This window comes from Phyllobates terribilis, unplaced genomic scaffold, assembly GCF_046119375.1.
Source record: "Phyllobates terribilis strain yellow unplaced genomic scaffold, ASM4611937v1 Scaffold_8__6_contigs__length_399053987, whole genome shotgun sequence".
Lineage (NCBI taxonomy): Eukaryota > Metazoa > Chordata > Amphibia > Anura > Dendrobatidae > Phyllobates > Phyllobates terribilis.
This window is the reverse complement of record NW_027362768.1, coordinates 348,537,898-348,553,296: the sequence shown is the minus strand read 5'-3', so window position 1 is coordinate 348,553,296 and position 15,399 is coordinate 348,537,898. Positions and strand designations below refer to the sequence as shown.

At 43.9% G+C, this 15,399-nt stretch overlaps 8 non-coding genes across 8 annotated transcripts; all 8 read right to left on the bottom strand.

The window, feature by feature from the left end:
• Positions 1-140: 140 nt before the first annotated feature.
• LOC141159112 (U2 spliceosomal RNA) lies at positions 141-331 on the bottom strand. Its single transcript, XR_012249126.1, has one exon. It is a non-coding gene; the product is annotated as a U2 spliceosomal RNA (small nuclear RNA).
• Positions 332-1,454: 1,123 nt separating this feature from the next.
• Positions 1,455-1,645, bottom strand: LOC141159111 (U2 spliceosomal RNA). Its single transcript, XR_012249125.1, has one exon. It is a non-coding gene; the product is annotated as a U2 spliceosomal RNA (small nuclear RNA).
• A 1,116-nt stretch (positions 1,646-2,761) lies between these two features.
• On the bottom strand, positions 2,762-2,952 carry LOC141160011 (U2 spliceosomal RNA). The gene has a single exon (XR_012250001.1). It is a non-coding gene; the product is annotated as a U2 spliceosomal RNA (small nuclear RNA).
• Positions 2,953-4,070: 1,118 nt separating this feature from the next.
• LOC141159870 (U2 spliceosomal RNA) lies at positions 4,071-4,261 on the bottom strand. The gene has a single exon (XR_012249864.1). It is a non-coding gene; the product is annotated as a U2 spliceosomal RNA (small nuclear RNA).
• A 1,117-nt stretch (positions 4,262-5,378) lies between these two features.
• LOC141159109 (U2 spliceosomal RNA) lies at positions 5,379-5,569 on the bottom strand. Its single transcript, XR_012249123.1, has one exon. It is a non-coding gene; the product is annotated as a U2 spliceosomal RNA (small nuclear RNA).
• Positions 5,570-6,691: 1,122 nt separating this feature from the next.
• LOC141159441 (U2 spliceosomal RNA) lies at positions 6,692-6,882 on the bottom strand. The gene has a single exon (XR_012249448.1). It is a non-coding gene; the product is annotated as a U2 spliceosomal RNA (small nuclear RNA).
• A 1,121-nt stretch (positions 6,883-8,003) lies between these two features.
• Positions 8,004-8,194, bottom strand: LOC141159108 (U2 spliceosomal RNA). Its single transcript, XR_012249122.1, has one exon. It is a non-coding gene; the product is annotated as a U2 spliceosomal RNA (small nuclear RNA).
• Positions 8,195-9,310: 1,116 nt separating this feature from the next.
• LOC141160220 (U2 spliceosomal RNA) lies at positions 9,311-9,495 on the bottom strand. Its single transcript, XR_012250174.1, has one exon. It is a non-coding gene; the product is annotated as a U2 spliceosomal RNA (small nuclear RNA).
• Between the last annotated feature and the right edge of the window lie 5,904 nt (positions 9,496-15,399).

The window sequence follows — 15,399 nt, the reverse complement described above, 5'->3', positions numbered from 1 at the left end:
TTCTGCAACTTTTAACATGAAAAATCCAATGAGGAGAAGAAAAGCAAAGCCAAAGAGTCCATCCCAAAATCCGACAAACAAGCCAAATGAACAAAAAGCATTGAATTCAATTCTTTCTGATTTTAGAAACTGCATTAAAGAAGGGGTGCACCGGTCCTGGAGATACTGCAATACCAGGTCAATGCGTGGAGTGGACAGAGCAAGCTCTTTTTCCATCTCCCTGTTCTAAAAATCCATTTAATATATGGTCCCCAGATAGGGGACGTATCAGATATTAAACTGATAAGAACAGATACTACACTTGATCTTAGCCAAAAGGCCGAGAAGCGATAACCAGAATTGGTTTCCGACTACGGTGCCACCCAAGGATTCTGAAAAGTCCATTTGTGGAGATGGCCACCTGGACTCCCGTTAAGAAGACATGCTGTCAACCTCTAGATCCCTCACATGCCTGCACTTTTCGGCTTGCTGCTGCTGCAATCCACGCGTTTTAGATCTGCATAACTCCACCTCTTTTAGCACAGTACCCTCAACCCCCGGCTGTTCCCACCCGCCTCAACACCATTGGAAGGGAGGAGAACCAATTAAGGCGGGGGGGGGGGGGGGTGGAACGAGCAGCTGTCTACCCTTAGCAGGAGGGTTGCTGATTAATTACCTCTCCTGCTGCTGCTGCTGCTGCTGGCTGTCCAGCAGCAGACTGAAGGTGGCTGCTGCTGTGCGCAGGTATATAAAGGCTCAGAGCCTATTATGACACGCGCAGCCAGCGTTCCATTGCCACATTCCGTCTACTGCAGGCGGGATACCTGGATGGCTGAATGTCACTGAGAAGCTCACAGAGACCGCCATAAGCAACAGTTTAAAAGAATGCCACAGACTAATCAACCAAACTTTTTGGGTTGGTTTCTCTTTTATAGTCTGCAGGCATTAAATGAAAGAAGTCAGTGTTCCAGCAGAGGGAGACAACGTTTCAGAAAAGGCATTGTAGCAAACCAAAAAAGAAATTTTAAGCGCAGCAGAGTAACCAGCTCACATACCTGTTAGCTCAGGTGAGTTTAAAAGGCTGCTGTTGATAACAAGGGCATTTGCTAAATAGATGGTGTGTGTGCAACAATATACTGAAAGGTCAATTATATTGTGCAGCTTATCTCACCACCTGTAGTTATTTAGGTGAAAGCTCCAAAATGCTTGCCTAATATGTCTGTTTATCCAAAAGGAAGTATAGAGGGAGAGCTAGATAGATAGCATTGCATTACATTACATGGCAATGCAATGCACAGTTGCTGAAGTTGAACCAAAATGAGCTTGTCATCTGGCTTCTGCAACTTTTAACATGAAAAATCCAATGAGGAGAAGAAAAGCAAAGCCAAAGAGTCCATCCCAAAATCCGACAAACAAGCCAAATGAATAAAAAGCATTGAATTCAATTCTTTCTGATTTTAGAAACTGCATTAAAGAAGGGGTGCACCGGTCCTGGAGATACTGCAATACCAGGTCAATGCGTGGAGTGGACAGAGCAAGCTCTTTTTCCATCTCCCTGTTCTAAAAATCCATTTAATATATGGTCCCCAGATAGGGGACGTATCAGATATTAAACTGATAAGAACAGATACTACACTTGATCTTAGCCAAAAGGCCGAGAAGCGATAACCAGAATTGGTTTCCGACTACGGTGCCACCCAAGGATTCTGAAAAGTCCATTTGTGGAGATGGCCACCTGGACTCCCGTTAAGAAGACATGCTGTCAACCTCTAGATCCCTCACATGCCTGCACTTTTCGGCTTGCTGCTGCTGCAATCCACGCGTTTTAGATCTGCATAACTCCACCTCTTTTAGCACAGTACCCTCAACCCCCGGCTGTTCCCACCCGCCTCAACACCGTTGGAAGGGAGGAGAACCAATTAAGGCGGGGGGGGGGGTGGAACGAGCAGCTGTCTACCCTTAGCAGGAGGGTTGCTGATTAATTACCTCTCCTGCTGCTGCTGCTGCTGGCTGTCCAGCAGCAGACTGAAGGTGGCTGCTGCTGTGCGCAGGTATATAAAGGCTCAGAGCCTATTATGACACGCGCAGCCAGCGTTCCATTGCCACATTCCGTCTACTGCAGGCGGGATACCTGGATGGCTGAATGTCACTGAGAAGCTCACAGAGACCGCCATAAGCAACAGTTTAAAAGAATGCCACAGACTAATCAACCAAACTTTTTGGGTTGGTTTCTCTTTTATAGTCTGCAGGCATTAAATGAAAGAAGTCAGTGTTCCAGCAGAGGGAGACAACGTTTCAGAAAAGGCATTGTAGCAAACCAAAAAAGAAATTTTAAGCGCAGCAGAGTAACCAGCTCACATACCTGTTAGCTCAGGTGAGTTTAAAAGGCTGCTGTTGATAACAAGGGCATTTGCTAAATAGATGGTGTGTGTGCAACAATATACTGAAAGGTCAATTATATTGTGCAGCTTATCTCACCACCTGTAGTTATTTAGGTGAAAGCTCCAAAATGCTTGCCTAATATGTCTGTTTATCCAAAAGGAAGTATAGAGGGAGAGCTAGATAGATAGCATTGCATTACATTACATGGCAATGCAATGCACAGTTGCTGAAGTTGAACCAAAATGAGCTTGTCATCTGGCTTCTGCAACTTTTAACATGAAAAATCCAATGAGGAGAAGAAAAGCAAAGCCAAAGAGTCCATCCCAAAATCCGACAAACAAGCCAAATGAACAAAAAGCATTGAATTCAATTCTTTCTGATTTTAGAAACTGCATTAAAGAAGGGGTGCACCGGTCCTGGAGATACTGCAATTCCAGGTCAATGCGTGGAGTGGACAGAGCAAGCTCTTTTTCCATCTCCCTGTTCTAAAAATCCATTTAATATATGGTCCCCAGATAGGGGACGTATCAGATATTAAACTGATAAGAACAGATACTACACTTGATCTTAGCCAAAAGGCCGAGAAGCGATAACCAGAATTGGTTTCCGACTACGGTGCCACCCAAGGATTCTGAAAAGTCCATTTGTGGAGATGGCCACCTGGACTCCCGTTAAGAAGACATGCTGTCAACCTCTAGATCCCTCACATGCCTGCACTTTTCGGCTTGCTGCTGCTGCAATCCACGCGTTTTAGATCTGCATAACTCCACCTCTTTTAGCACAGTACCCTCAACCCCCGGCTGTTCCCACCCGCCTCAACACCGTTGGAAGGGAGGAGAACCAATTAAGGCGGGGGGGGGGGGGTGGAACGAGCAGCTGTCTACCCTTAGCAGGAGGGTTGCTGATTAATTACCTCTCCTGCTGCTGCTGCTGCTGGCTGTCCAGCAGCAGACTGAAGGTGGCTGCTGCTGTGCGCAGGTATATAAAGGCTCAGAGCCTATTATGACACGCGCAGCCAGCGTTCCATTGCCACATTCCGTCTACTGCAGGCGGGATACCTGGATGGCTGAATGTCACTGAGAAGCTCACAGAGACCGCCATAAGCAACAGTTTAAAAGAATGCCACAGACTAATCAACCAAACTTTTTGGGTTGGTTTCTCTTTTATAGTCTGCAGGCATTAAATGAAAGAAGTCAGTGTTCCAGCAGAGGGAGACAACGTTTCAGAAAAGGCATTGTAGCAAACCAAAAAAGAAATTTTAAGCGCAGCAGAGTAACCAGCTCACATACCTGTTAGCTCAGGTGAGTTTAAAAGGCTGCTGTTGATAACAAGGGCATTTGCTAAATAGATGGTGTGTGTGCAACAATATACTGAAAGGTCAATTATATTGTGCAGCTTATCTCACCACCTGTAGTTATTTAGGTGAAAGCTCCAAAATGCTTGCCTAATATGTCTGTTTATCCAAAAGGAAGTATAGAGGGAGAGCTAGATAGATAGCATTGCATTACATTACATGGCAATGCAATGCACAGTTGCTGAAGTTGAACCAAAATGAGCTTGTCATCTGGCTTCTGCAACTTTTAACATGAAAAATCCAATGAGGAGAAGAAAAGCAAAGCCAAAGAGTCCATCCCAAAATCCGACAAACAAGCCAAATGAACAAAAAGCATTGAATTCAATTCTTTCTGATTTTAGAAACTGCATTAAAGAAGGGGTGCACCGGTCCTGGAGATACTGCAATACCAGGTCAATGCGTGGAGTGGACAGAGCAAGCTCTTTTTCCATCTCCCTGTTCTAAAAATCCATTTAATATATGGTCCCCAGATAGGGGACGTATCAGATATTAAACTGGTAAGAACAGATACTACACTTGATCTTAGCCAAAAGGCCGAGAAGCGATAACCAGAATTGGTTTCCGACTACGGTGCCACCCAAGGATTCTGAAAAGTCCATTTGTGGAGATGGCCACCTGGACTCCCGTTAAGAAGACATGCTGTCAACCTCTAGATCCCTCACATGCCTGCACTTTTCGGCTTGCTGCTGCTGCAATCCACGCGTTTTAGATCTGCATAACTCCACCTCTTTTAGCACAGTACCCTCAACCCCCGGCTGTTCCCACCCGCCTCAACACCGTTGGAAGGGAGGAGAACCAATTAAGGCGGGGGGGGGGGGTGGAACGAGCAGCTGTCTACCCTTAGCAGGAGGGTTGCTGATTAATTACCTCTCCTGCTGCTGCTGCTGCTGGCTGTCCAGCAGCAGACTGAAGGTGGCTGCTTCTGTGCGCAGGTATATAAAGGCTCAGAGCCTATTATGACACGCGCAGCCAACGTTCCATTGCCACATTCCGTCTACTGCAGGCGGGATACCTGGATGGCTGAATGTCACTGAGAAGCTCACAGAGACCGCCATAAGCAACAGTTTAAAAGAATGCCACAGACTAATCAACCAAACTTTTTGGGTTGGTTTCTCTTTTATAGTCTGCAGGCATTAAATGAAAGAAGTCAGTGTTCCAGCAGAGGGAGACAACGTTTCAGAAAAGGCATTGTAGCAAACCAAAAAAGAAATTTTAAGCGCAGCAGAGTAACCAGCTCACATACCTGTTAGCTCAGGTGAGTTTAAAAGGCTGCTGTTGATAACAAGGGCATTTGCTAAATAGATGGTGTGTGTGCAACAATATACTGAAAGGTCAATTATATTGTGCAGCTTATCTCACCACCTGTAGTTATTTAGGTGAAAGCTCCAAAATGCTTGCCTAATATGTCTGTTTATCCAAAAGGAAGTATAGAGGGAGAGCTAGATAGATAGCATTGCATTACATTACATGGCAATGCAATGCACAGTTGCTGAAGTTGAACCAAAATGAGCTTGTCATCTGGCTTCTGCAACTTTTAACATGAAAAATCCAATGAGGAGAAGAAAAGCAAAGCCAAAGAGTCCATCCCAAAATCCGACAAACAAGCCAAATGAACAAAAAGCATTGAATTCAATTCTTTCTGATTTTAGAAACTGCATTAAAGAAGGGGTGCACCGGTCCTGGAGATACTGCAATACCAGGTCAATGCGTGGAGTGGACAGAGCAAGCTCTTTTTCCATCTCCCTGTTCTAAAAATCCATTTAATATATGGTCCCCAGATAGGGGACGTATCAGATATTAAACTGATAAGAACAGATACTACACTTGATCTTAGCCAAAAGGCCGAGAAGCGATAACCAGAATTGGTTTCCGACTACGGTGCCACCCAAGGATTCTGAAAAGTCCATTTGTGGAGATGGCCACCTGGACTCCCGTTAAGAAGACATGCTGTCAACCTCTAGATCCCTCACATGCCTGCACTTTTCGGCTTGCTGCTGCTGCAATCCACGCGTTTTAGATCTGCATAACTCCACCTCTTTTAGCACAGTACCCTCAACCCCCGGCTGTTCCCACCCGCCTCAACACCATTGGAAGGGAGGAGAACCAATTAAGGCGGGGGGGGGGGGGGTGGAACGAGCAGCTGTCTACCCTTAGCAGAAGGGTTGCTGATTAATTACCTCTCCGGCTGCTGCTGCTGCTGCTGGCTGTCCAGCAGCAGACTGAAGGTGGCTGCTGCTGTGCGCAGGTATATAAAGGCTCAGAGCCTATTATGACACGCGCAGCCAGCGTTCCATTGCCACATTCCGTCTACTGCAGGCGGGATACCTGGATGGCTGAATGTCACTGAGAAGCTCACAGAGACCGCCATAAGCAACAGTTTAAAAGAATGCCACAGACTAATCAACCAAACTTTTTGGGTTGGTTTCTCTTTTATAGTCTGCAGGCATTAAATGAAAGAAGTCAGTGTTCCAGCAGAGGGAGACAACGTTTCAGAAAAGGCATTGTAGCAAACCAAAAAAGAAATTTTAAGCGCAGCAGAGTAACCAGCTCACATACCTGTTAGCTCAGGTGAGTTTAAAAGGCTGCTGTTGATAACAAGGGCATTTGCTAAATAGATGGTGTGTGTGCAACAATATACTGAAAGGTCAATTATATTGTGCAGCTTATCTCACCACCTGTAGTTATTTAGGTGAAAGCTCCAAAATGCTTGCCTAATATGTCTGTTTATCCAAAAGGAAGTATAGAGGGAGAGCTAGATAGATAGCATTGCATTACATTACATGGCAATGCAATGCACAGTTGCTGAAGTTGAACCAAAATGAGCTTGTCATCTGGCTTCTGCAACTTTTAACATGAAAAATCCAATGAGGAGAAGAAAAGCAAAGCCAAAGAGTCCATCCCAAAATCCGACAAACAAGCCAAATGAACAAAAAGCATTGAATTCAATTCTTTCTGATTTTAGAAACTGCATTAAAGAAGGGGTGCATCGGTCCTGGAGATACTGCAATACCAGGTCAATGCGTGGAGTGGACAGAGCAAGCTCTTTTTCCATCTCCCTGTTCTAAAAATCCATTTAATATATGGTCCCCAGATAGGGGACGTATCAGATATTAAACTGATAAGAACAGATACTACACTTGATCTTAGCCAAAAGGCCGAGAAGCGATAACCAGAATTGGTTTCCGACTACGGTGCCACCCAAGGATTCTGAAAAGTCCATTTGTGGAGATGGCCACCTGGACTCCCGTTAAGAAGACATGCTGTCAACCTCTAGATCCCTCACATGCCTGCACTTTTCGGCTTGCTGCTGCTGCAATCCACGCGTTTTAGATCTGCATAACTCCACCTCTTTTAGCACAGTACCCTCAACCCCCGGCTGTTCCCACCCGCCTCAACACCGTTGGAAGGGAGGAGAACCAATTAAGGCGGGGGGGGGGGGGTGGAACGAGCAGCTGTCTACCCTTAGCAGGAGGGTTGCTGATTAATTACCTCTCCTGCTGCTGCTGCTGCTGCTGGCTGTCCAGCAGCAGACTGAAGGTGGCTGCTGCTGTGCGCAGGTATATAAAGGCTCAGAGCCTATTATGACACGCGCAGCCAGCGTTCCATTGCCACATTCCGTCTACTGCAGGCGGGATACCTGGATGGCTGAATGTCACTGAGAAGCTCACAGAGACCGCCATAAGCAACAGTTTAAAAGAATGCCACAGACTAATCAACCAAACTTTTTGGGTTGGTTTCTCTTTTATAGTCTGCAGGCATTAAATGAAAGAAGTCAGTGTTCCAGCAGAGGGAGACAACGTTTCAGAAAAGGCATTGTAGCAAACCAAAAAAGAAATTTTAAGCGCAGCAGAGTAACCAGCTCACATACCTGTTAGCTCAGGTGAGTTTAAAAGGCTGCTGTTGATAACAAGGGCATTTGCTAAATAGATGGTGTGTGTGCAACAATATACTGAAAGGTCAATTATATTGTGCAGCTTATCTCACCACCTGTAGTTATTTAGGTGAAAGCTCCAAAATGCTTGCCTAATATGTCTGTTTATCCAAAAGGAAGTATAGAGGGAGAGCTAGATAGATAGCATTGCATTACATTACATGGCAATGCAATGCACAGTTGCTGAAGTTGAACCAAAATGAGCTTGTCATCTGGCTTCTGCAACTTTTAACATGAAAAATCCAATGAGGAGAAGAAAAGCAAAGCCAAAGAGTCCATCCCAAAATCCGACAAACAAGCCAAATGAACAAAAAGCATTGAATTCAATTCTTTCTGATTTTAGAAACTGCATTAAAGAAGGGGTGCACCGGTCCTGGAGATACTGCAATACCAGGTCAATGCGTGGAGTGGACAGAGCAAGCTCTTTTTCCATCTCCCTGTTCTAAAAATCCATTTAATATATGGTCCCCAGATAGGGGACGTATCAGATATTAAACTGATAAGAACAGATACTACACTTGATCTTAGCCAAAAGGCCGAGAAGCGATAACCAGAATTGGTTTCCGACTACGGTGCCACCCAAGGATTCTGAAAAGTCCATTTGTGGAGATGGCCACCTGGACTCCCGTTAAGAAGACATGCTGTCAACCTCTAGATCCCTCACATGCCTGCACTTTTCGGCTTGCTGCTGCTGCAATCCACGCGTTTTAGATCTGCATAACTCCACCTCTTTTAGCACAGTACCCTCAACCCCCGGCTGTTCCCACCCGCCTCAACACCGTTGGAAGGGAGGAGAACCAATTAAGGCGGGGGGGGGGGTGGAACGAGCAGCTGTCTACCCTTAGCAGGAGGGTTGCTGATTAATTACCTCTCCTGCTGCTGCTGCTGCTGGCTGTCCAGCAGCAGACTGAAGGTGGCTGCTGCTGTGCGCAGGTATATAAAGGCTCAGAGCCTATTATGACACGCGCAGCCAGCGTTCCATTGCCACATTCCGTCTACTGCAGGCGGGATACCTGGATGGCTGAATGTCACTGAGAAGCTCACAGAGACCGCCATAAGCAACAGTTTAAAAGAATGCCACAGACTAATCAACCAAACTTTTTGGGTTGGTTTCTCTTTTATAGTCTGCAGGCATTAAATGAAAGAAGTCAGTGTTCCAGCAGAGGGAGACAACGTTTCAGAAAAGGCATTGTAGCAAACCAAAAAAGAAATTTTAAGCGCAGCAGAGTAACCAGCTCACATACCTGTTAGCTCAGGTGAGTTTAAAAGGCTGCTGTTGATAACAAGGGCATTTGCTAAATAGATGGTGTGTGTGCAACAATATACTGAAAGGTCAATTATATTGTGCAGCTTATCTCACCACCTGTAGTTATTTAGGTGAAAGCTCCAAAATGCTTGCCTAATATGTCTGTTTATCCAAAAGGAAGTATAGAGGGAGAGCTAGATAGATAGCATTGCATTACATTACATGGCAATGCAATGCACAGTTGCTGAAGTTGAACCAAAATGAGCTTGTCATCTGGCTTCTGCAACTTTTAACATGAAAAATCCAATGAGGAGAAGAAAAGCAAAGCCAAAGAGTCCATCCCAAAATCCGACAAACAAGCCAAATGAACAAAAAGCATTGAATTCAATTCTTTCTGATTTTAGAAACTGCATTAAAGAAGGGGTGCACCGGTCCTGGAGATACTGCAATTCCAGGTCAATGCGTGGAGTGGACAGAGCAAGCTCTTTTTCCATCTCCCTGTTCTAAAAATCCATTTAATATATGGTCCCCAGATAGGGGACGTATCAGATATTAAACTGATAAGAACAGATTTTTTTTTTTTTTTTTTTTCCCATGTCAGATTGGCTGTGCTTTATCAAATTGGCTCATGCAAGCTTGTATGATAGGCAACCTCTCATCATATCATGGATTTTTTATTTTTTTTTTTTTATAAAATTTTTTAAAGGATTTTGAATTGAACCAAAAAGGAACTACAACAAAATTACTTATTCTATTTGTACTTTACAAGAAATCTCCATTTCTTGAACTTCCATATTCCTTCTGCATCAATAATATTTCCACACTTTTTATCCCATAGATAGATCACATACATCCTTGACAGAATCAACTTTAAACACTCATTTACCGACATTGTTTTCCTTTTAAACACTAACAAGTTTCTTGCATCCCATAAACTTTCTATCACACACACTGTCAAACGCCACAGAACTCTGTCTTTGAACCTACTACAAGCACCCATACCGAACATTGCAACCTTCCAATTTACATACGTCACTCCTGCCAGTTCATTACATAGACTTCCCATACCTTTCCACACATCATATGCAAAATCACAATCCCATACCAAGTGTCTAATATACTCTTTTGCACCACATCCATCTCTCGGACATACTTCTGTCCTGATCAAATCACGCCTCTTTTGTACCTCCCTCACAGGCAAAATGTCATGCAACATCATCCATGCAATGTCTTTCTGTCTATTTGACATACCTTGTGTTCCTAATTTCTTCCACATATCAGATACATCCTCACCTCTCAACCCCACAATGTTACAAACAATCTCTCTATCTCGCACCTTCGTGATCACTTTTTTCTTATTCCTAAACTCATTCATACCTACAGACAGCAAATCAAACTTTCTGATGAATTTCTCTACAATTTCATACCATACAGGACAATTAAAAGCAACCGGCACTGTGGCATCTCTCTGAAACCAATTCAAACCATAAAACATCCAACCAGCAGAATACTTCATCATGCAAGCACATTTATTATCCTTCCCCAAACATACCACAATCATTTTCACGTAACTCACACCTAAAAAGAACTCAACATTTGGAAAATCTAGGCCACCATTCACACACATCTTATAAACATGCTCTCTCTTCAACTTCTCCATACGACTTCCCCAAAGGAAGTTAAAGATTATTTTCTCTGTTTTTCTGATCTTCCTAGATGCAGCGGGGTACACATTTGCCACAAACAACAGGATCGGCAATACTACTGCTTTGATGATTAACACTTTACCTGTCAAAGTTAGTTCCCTCATCCTCCAAAAGTTCAACTTCTGCTCCATTCTCTTCCCACAATCATCCCAGCTTTCATTTCCCTTTAGATTTTCATTAAATTTAATCCCTAATACCTTAATTGCCCCTTCCTCACACGTTACCTCATCCATCTTGATGTTGTTATCTCCAAAGCATTTAAAGGAGCATTTTCCCCAATTTACTCTAAACGCTGAGGCACTACAAAACATGCTTAACATTAATCTGGCCCTATTCATTGCAGCCATGTTTTCATTCACTATCACCACATCATCCATATATCCCAAAATTCTCACATCTTTTCCTCCACTCCCAGGAATCAGCACACCTCTCATGACCTTATCTTTCCTTACCATACACAAAAAAACCTCAATCACACTTATAAACAGAATAGGGGACATGGGACACCCCTGCCGCACTCCAGACTTAACCCAAACCTTATCACTCAACCACCCGTTCACCAGAAACTCACTTGACACATTACAGTACAGACTTCTCACACAACTCACAAAATTTCTAGAAAACCCCATCCTCGCCAAAACATTAAACATGAAAAAATGCGACACTCTGTCAAAAGCCTTCTCAAAATCTACTGAAAACAACATACATTTCTGTTTGCGACTCAAACAATCACCAATCACATCCCTCAACAAAACCAAGTTGTCATTCATACTCCTACCAGGTATTGAACACACTTGATCCTCTCCGATCACACGATCAATTACATTACGCATCCTATTTGCGAGTAATTTGCTGAAAACTTTATAATCCACATTCAAAAGGGTAATAGGCCTCCAATTTCCCAAATCCTTTCGATCACCCTTCTTGTGAATCAGAACAACTACCCCTTCTCTCATAGATTCACTCAAAACATTATTCTGAAAAATATACCGACATACCTCAAGTAAGTCTTTACCCAAAGTATCCCATTCTTTCATATACAACTCTACAGGCAAACCATCTTTTCCAGGAGTCTTATTTTTACTTGCAGACATCACCACCATCTTCACTTCATCTAGTACAATCTCATCATCCAGCAGCCCACCCTCATCCTCACTCAAATGTCCTTCCAATTTTCCCAACACATCATTCATCATCCCCTCATCAATCCATTTTGACCCATACAACTCCTTGTAAAACAATTCAACCTCTTTCATCACTTCCTTCCCCTTGACATACACACCATTCACATTCTTCACCTCATCCATATCCACTTTCTTCCCAAACACTTTTTTGAAAAAGAACCTAGTACATTTTTCATTTTTTTCCAAATGCTCAATTTTGGACCTGTAAATGATTTCTTTGCCCTTCTCATTAATAAAGTTTTTAATATCATTTCTCACCTGACACATCAAATCATCCACTTCAATTCCAATCATTCTTAGTTTCCTCAGCCACTCTAACTTCATACTTAACTCATTAAATTTCTTCCTGTTATTGGCTCCTTTCCTCTTTCCCCATTTCTTGAAGAAAAAACTTATTTCCTTCTTCATCCAGTCCCACCATTCCAGCACATTCACAAAATCCCTCTTCCGATCCTTCCACTTCACATACATCCTTCTGAAATCTTTCATAATCCTGTGATCCTCTAACAACCGCACATTTAGTTTCCACACACCTCTTCCATATGCAAAGGAAACTGTATCTTCCAAAAGTGCTCTCATACACACATGATCCGAAAAAATAACGTCATCCTGCTGGAACTTTTTACAAACAATATGATTAGAGAAAAGAATACGATCAATCCTCGATTCAATGCCCCCCCTATCTGCTTTATATGTGGCAGGAGGAGGTTTTCCCAACATTATCTCAGCAGCATCAACAAAAGAGAAATCCTCTATTAGATTTTTTAACTTTTTCCCAGTGACATCCACCTTTTCTCCTTCCGTCACACAATTAAAATCCCCAACACAAACAATGGGTATTTTCCCAGAAAGAAAAAAAAAACACATCTTTTCAAAAAGCTCCAGCCTTTCTTCTTTTCCTACTGGGGCATACATATTAAGTATTTTAAATCTCCACCCTCTACAGTTTATTTCACATACCAAACACCTCCCAGCCTCCACAACTGTGTAGGATTCTATTTTCAACCCCCTATTCCCCAATAAAATCCCAACCCCACTGTTTTTATTTTCAACAGACCCCGACCAGACACATTGGCCTTGCGGCCACACGTTGTCGTCCAGAGATTCAGAAATCCCACATTCCTGCAAACAATAAATATCTGCATGTAAATTTTTTAGAAAATCTAAAATCATAGTTCTTCTTGGTACTGATTTAATTTGTCTAACATTTAGTGACAGGATTGCCACTTGAGCAGCTTGGGAACCCATCTCTCAATTTGGTGAGGCAGGTCACGACAGCATGCCCATTTGTTCTTCATCCTAGTCCTTCTGGAGGGGGTACGCCGGATATGCAGACGGTGTAGCCCGCTCCTTCCCCTAAAAAAGGTTCATTTTGGGGATCAAGGGCTGTAGGGTACACTCTCATGGGGCTAATGCTTCCTACACTTAAAGGGGAAGGATTCCTCCTTTGTTTTTTTGGCGTGGATAACTCTTCCTCTTCTGAGTCCGCCTGTCTTCTGGATGTATGGTCCCCCTGACCACATTCACTCTCTGGGTCTGATGGACTTTCATCCCACTTTATAATTGGTGTTTTGGATAAGCTGGATTCCACATCTTCTTCACCTCCCATAGTAACTGCCATATTTGGCACATCAGCCTCTGCCTCCTGCACGGAGCTCACTTCCATACAGTCAGTTACTTCAGTCTGATGTTTATTTACGGCATGAACTCTACTGCTTCCCTGAGTGTTTTGTGTCACTCTCAACCTAGTTGCCTCTGCTATAACATCTGCATGCTGTCTGCGTTTATCATCTTCTGCAAGTCTCCTCCTCTCCTCCACCTCCTCACTGGTCATCTCATCCAGCTCATCCTGTATAAACTCCAGCTGGGGAAGATCCACATTTCTCTGTGCAACACCCGCATAAGTTTTAGGTCTCAAATTACAGTCTTTGAAAGCGTGACCTTTCTCTCCACAGAGATTGCAGACTATCACATTTGTGCACTGGTTACTAGAGTGGCCGACTTGGTTACATTTCCTGCACACATGCTCTGCAATAGAGGTACAGTCTGTTTGAGTATGTCCTATCTCCAGCAATGTCTGCAGAATCTGGGTGCATTGGGAAAAAAGAGGTAGCCTCTCTCCCTGCCTATGGAGAAATTTGATGGAGGGTAATGAATTCCTCCAGGCTCATCCAGGCTCTCATGAAACTTCACCACAAACTTATATTTGCCTGACCAGAGCCCTGCTTCATTCAGTACTTTCACAGCAGGTTTGATAACTGTACAGTGCTTCCTCAAGAATATGTAAATCAGCTCCAGGGGCACATGGGGATTATACATAAACAGAGTAAGAGGCAACTCACCAGCAGAGTATAGGATAGTGAAAGTGAGTCCAGACAGCTCCTCCCTCTCATTATTCATCTTCAGACAGGCATAGAAGTTGTTACAGGAAAACATTGTAGAAAAAACCAGGGTGAATTTGCATCTTGACTGCTGCAGGCAGAGGATTTCTTCTTTCTTCACCTCCAGTATTCCAAAAAGGACATCATTAACCACATGTCTCAGTGTGAATTTATCTTCATCCACGGCATCAAAATCGATCCGGATTCCATATTTTACCCGGGCTTCTCCGGGCTCCGCGAAGCGAATAACCGCCATGATCGCAGCTCGTTTCCTCTCACCTCCCTCCCAAAAGCAGCAAGCAGCATAAGCTGCTAGGCTAAGAGGGAGACACACAAGGATCCTCTCAGGCAAGACACTTGATCTTAGCCAAAAGGCCGAGAAGCGATAACCAGAATTGGTTTCCGACTACGGTGCCACCCAAGGATTCTGAAAAGTCCATTTGTGGAGATGGCCACCTGGACTCCCGTTAAGAAGACATGCTGTCAACCTCTAGATCCCTCACATGCCTGCACTTTTCGGCTTGCTGCTGCTGCAATCCACGCGTTTTAGATCTGCATAACTCCACCTCTTTTAGCACAGTACCCTCAACCCCCGGCTGCTCCCACCCGCCTCAACACCGTTGGAAGGGAGGAGAACCAATTAAGGCGGGGGGGGGGGTGGAACGAGCAGCTGTCTACCCTTAGCAGGAGGGTTGCTGATTAATTACCTCTCCTGCTGCTGCTGCTGCTGGCTGTCCAGCAGCAGACTGAAGGTGGCTGCTGCTGTGCGCAGGTATATAACGGCTCAGAGCCTATTATGACACGCGCAGCCAGCGTTCCATTGCCACATTCCGTCTACTGCAGGCGGGATACCTGGATGGCTGAATGTCACTGAGAAGCTCACAGAGACCGCCATAAGCAACAGTTTAAAAGAATGCCACAGACTAATCAACCAAACTTTTTGGGTTGGTTTCTCTTTTATAGTCTGCAGGCATTAAATGAAAGAAGTCAGTGTTCCAGCAGAGGGAGACAACGTTTCAGAAAAGGCATTGTAGCAAACCAAAAAAGAAATTTTAAGCGCAGCAGAGTAACCAGCTCACATACCTGTTAGCTCAGGTGAGTTTAAAAGGCTGCTGTTGATAACAAGGGCATTTGCTAAATAGATGGTGTGTGTGCAACAATATACTGAAAGGTCAATTATATTGTGCAGCTTATCTCACCACCTGTAGTTATTTAGGTGAAAGCTCCAAAATGCTT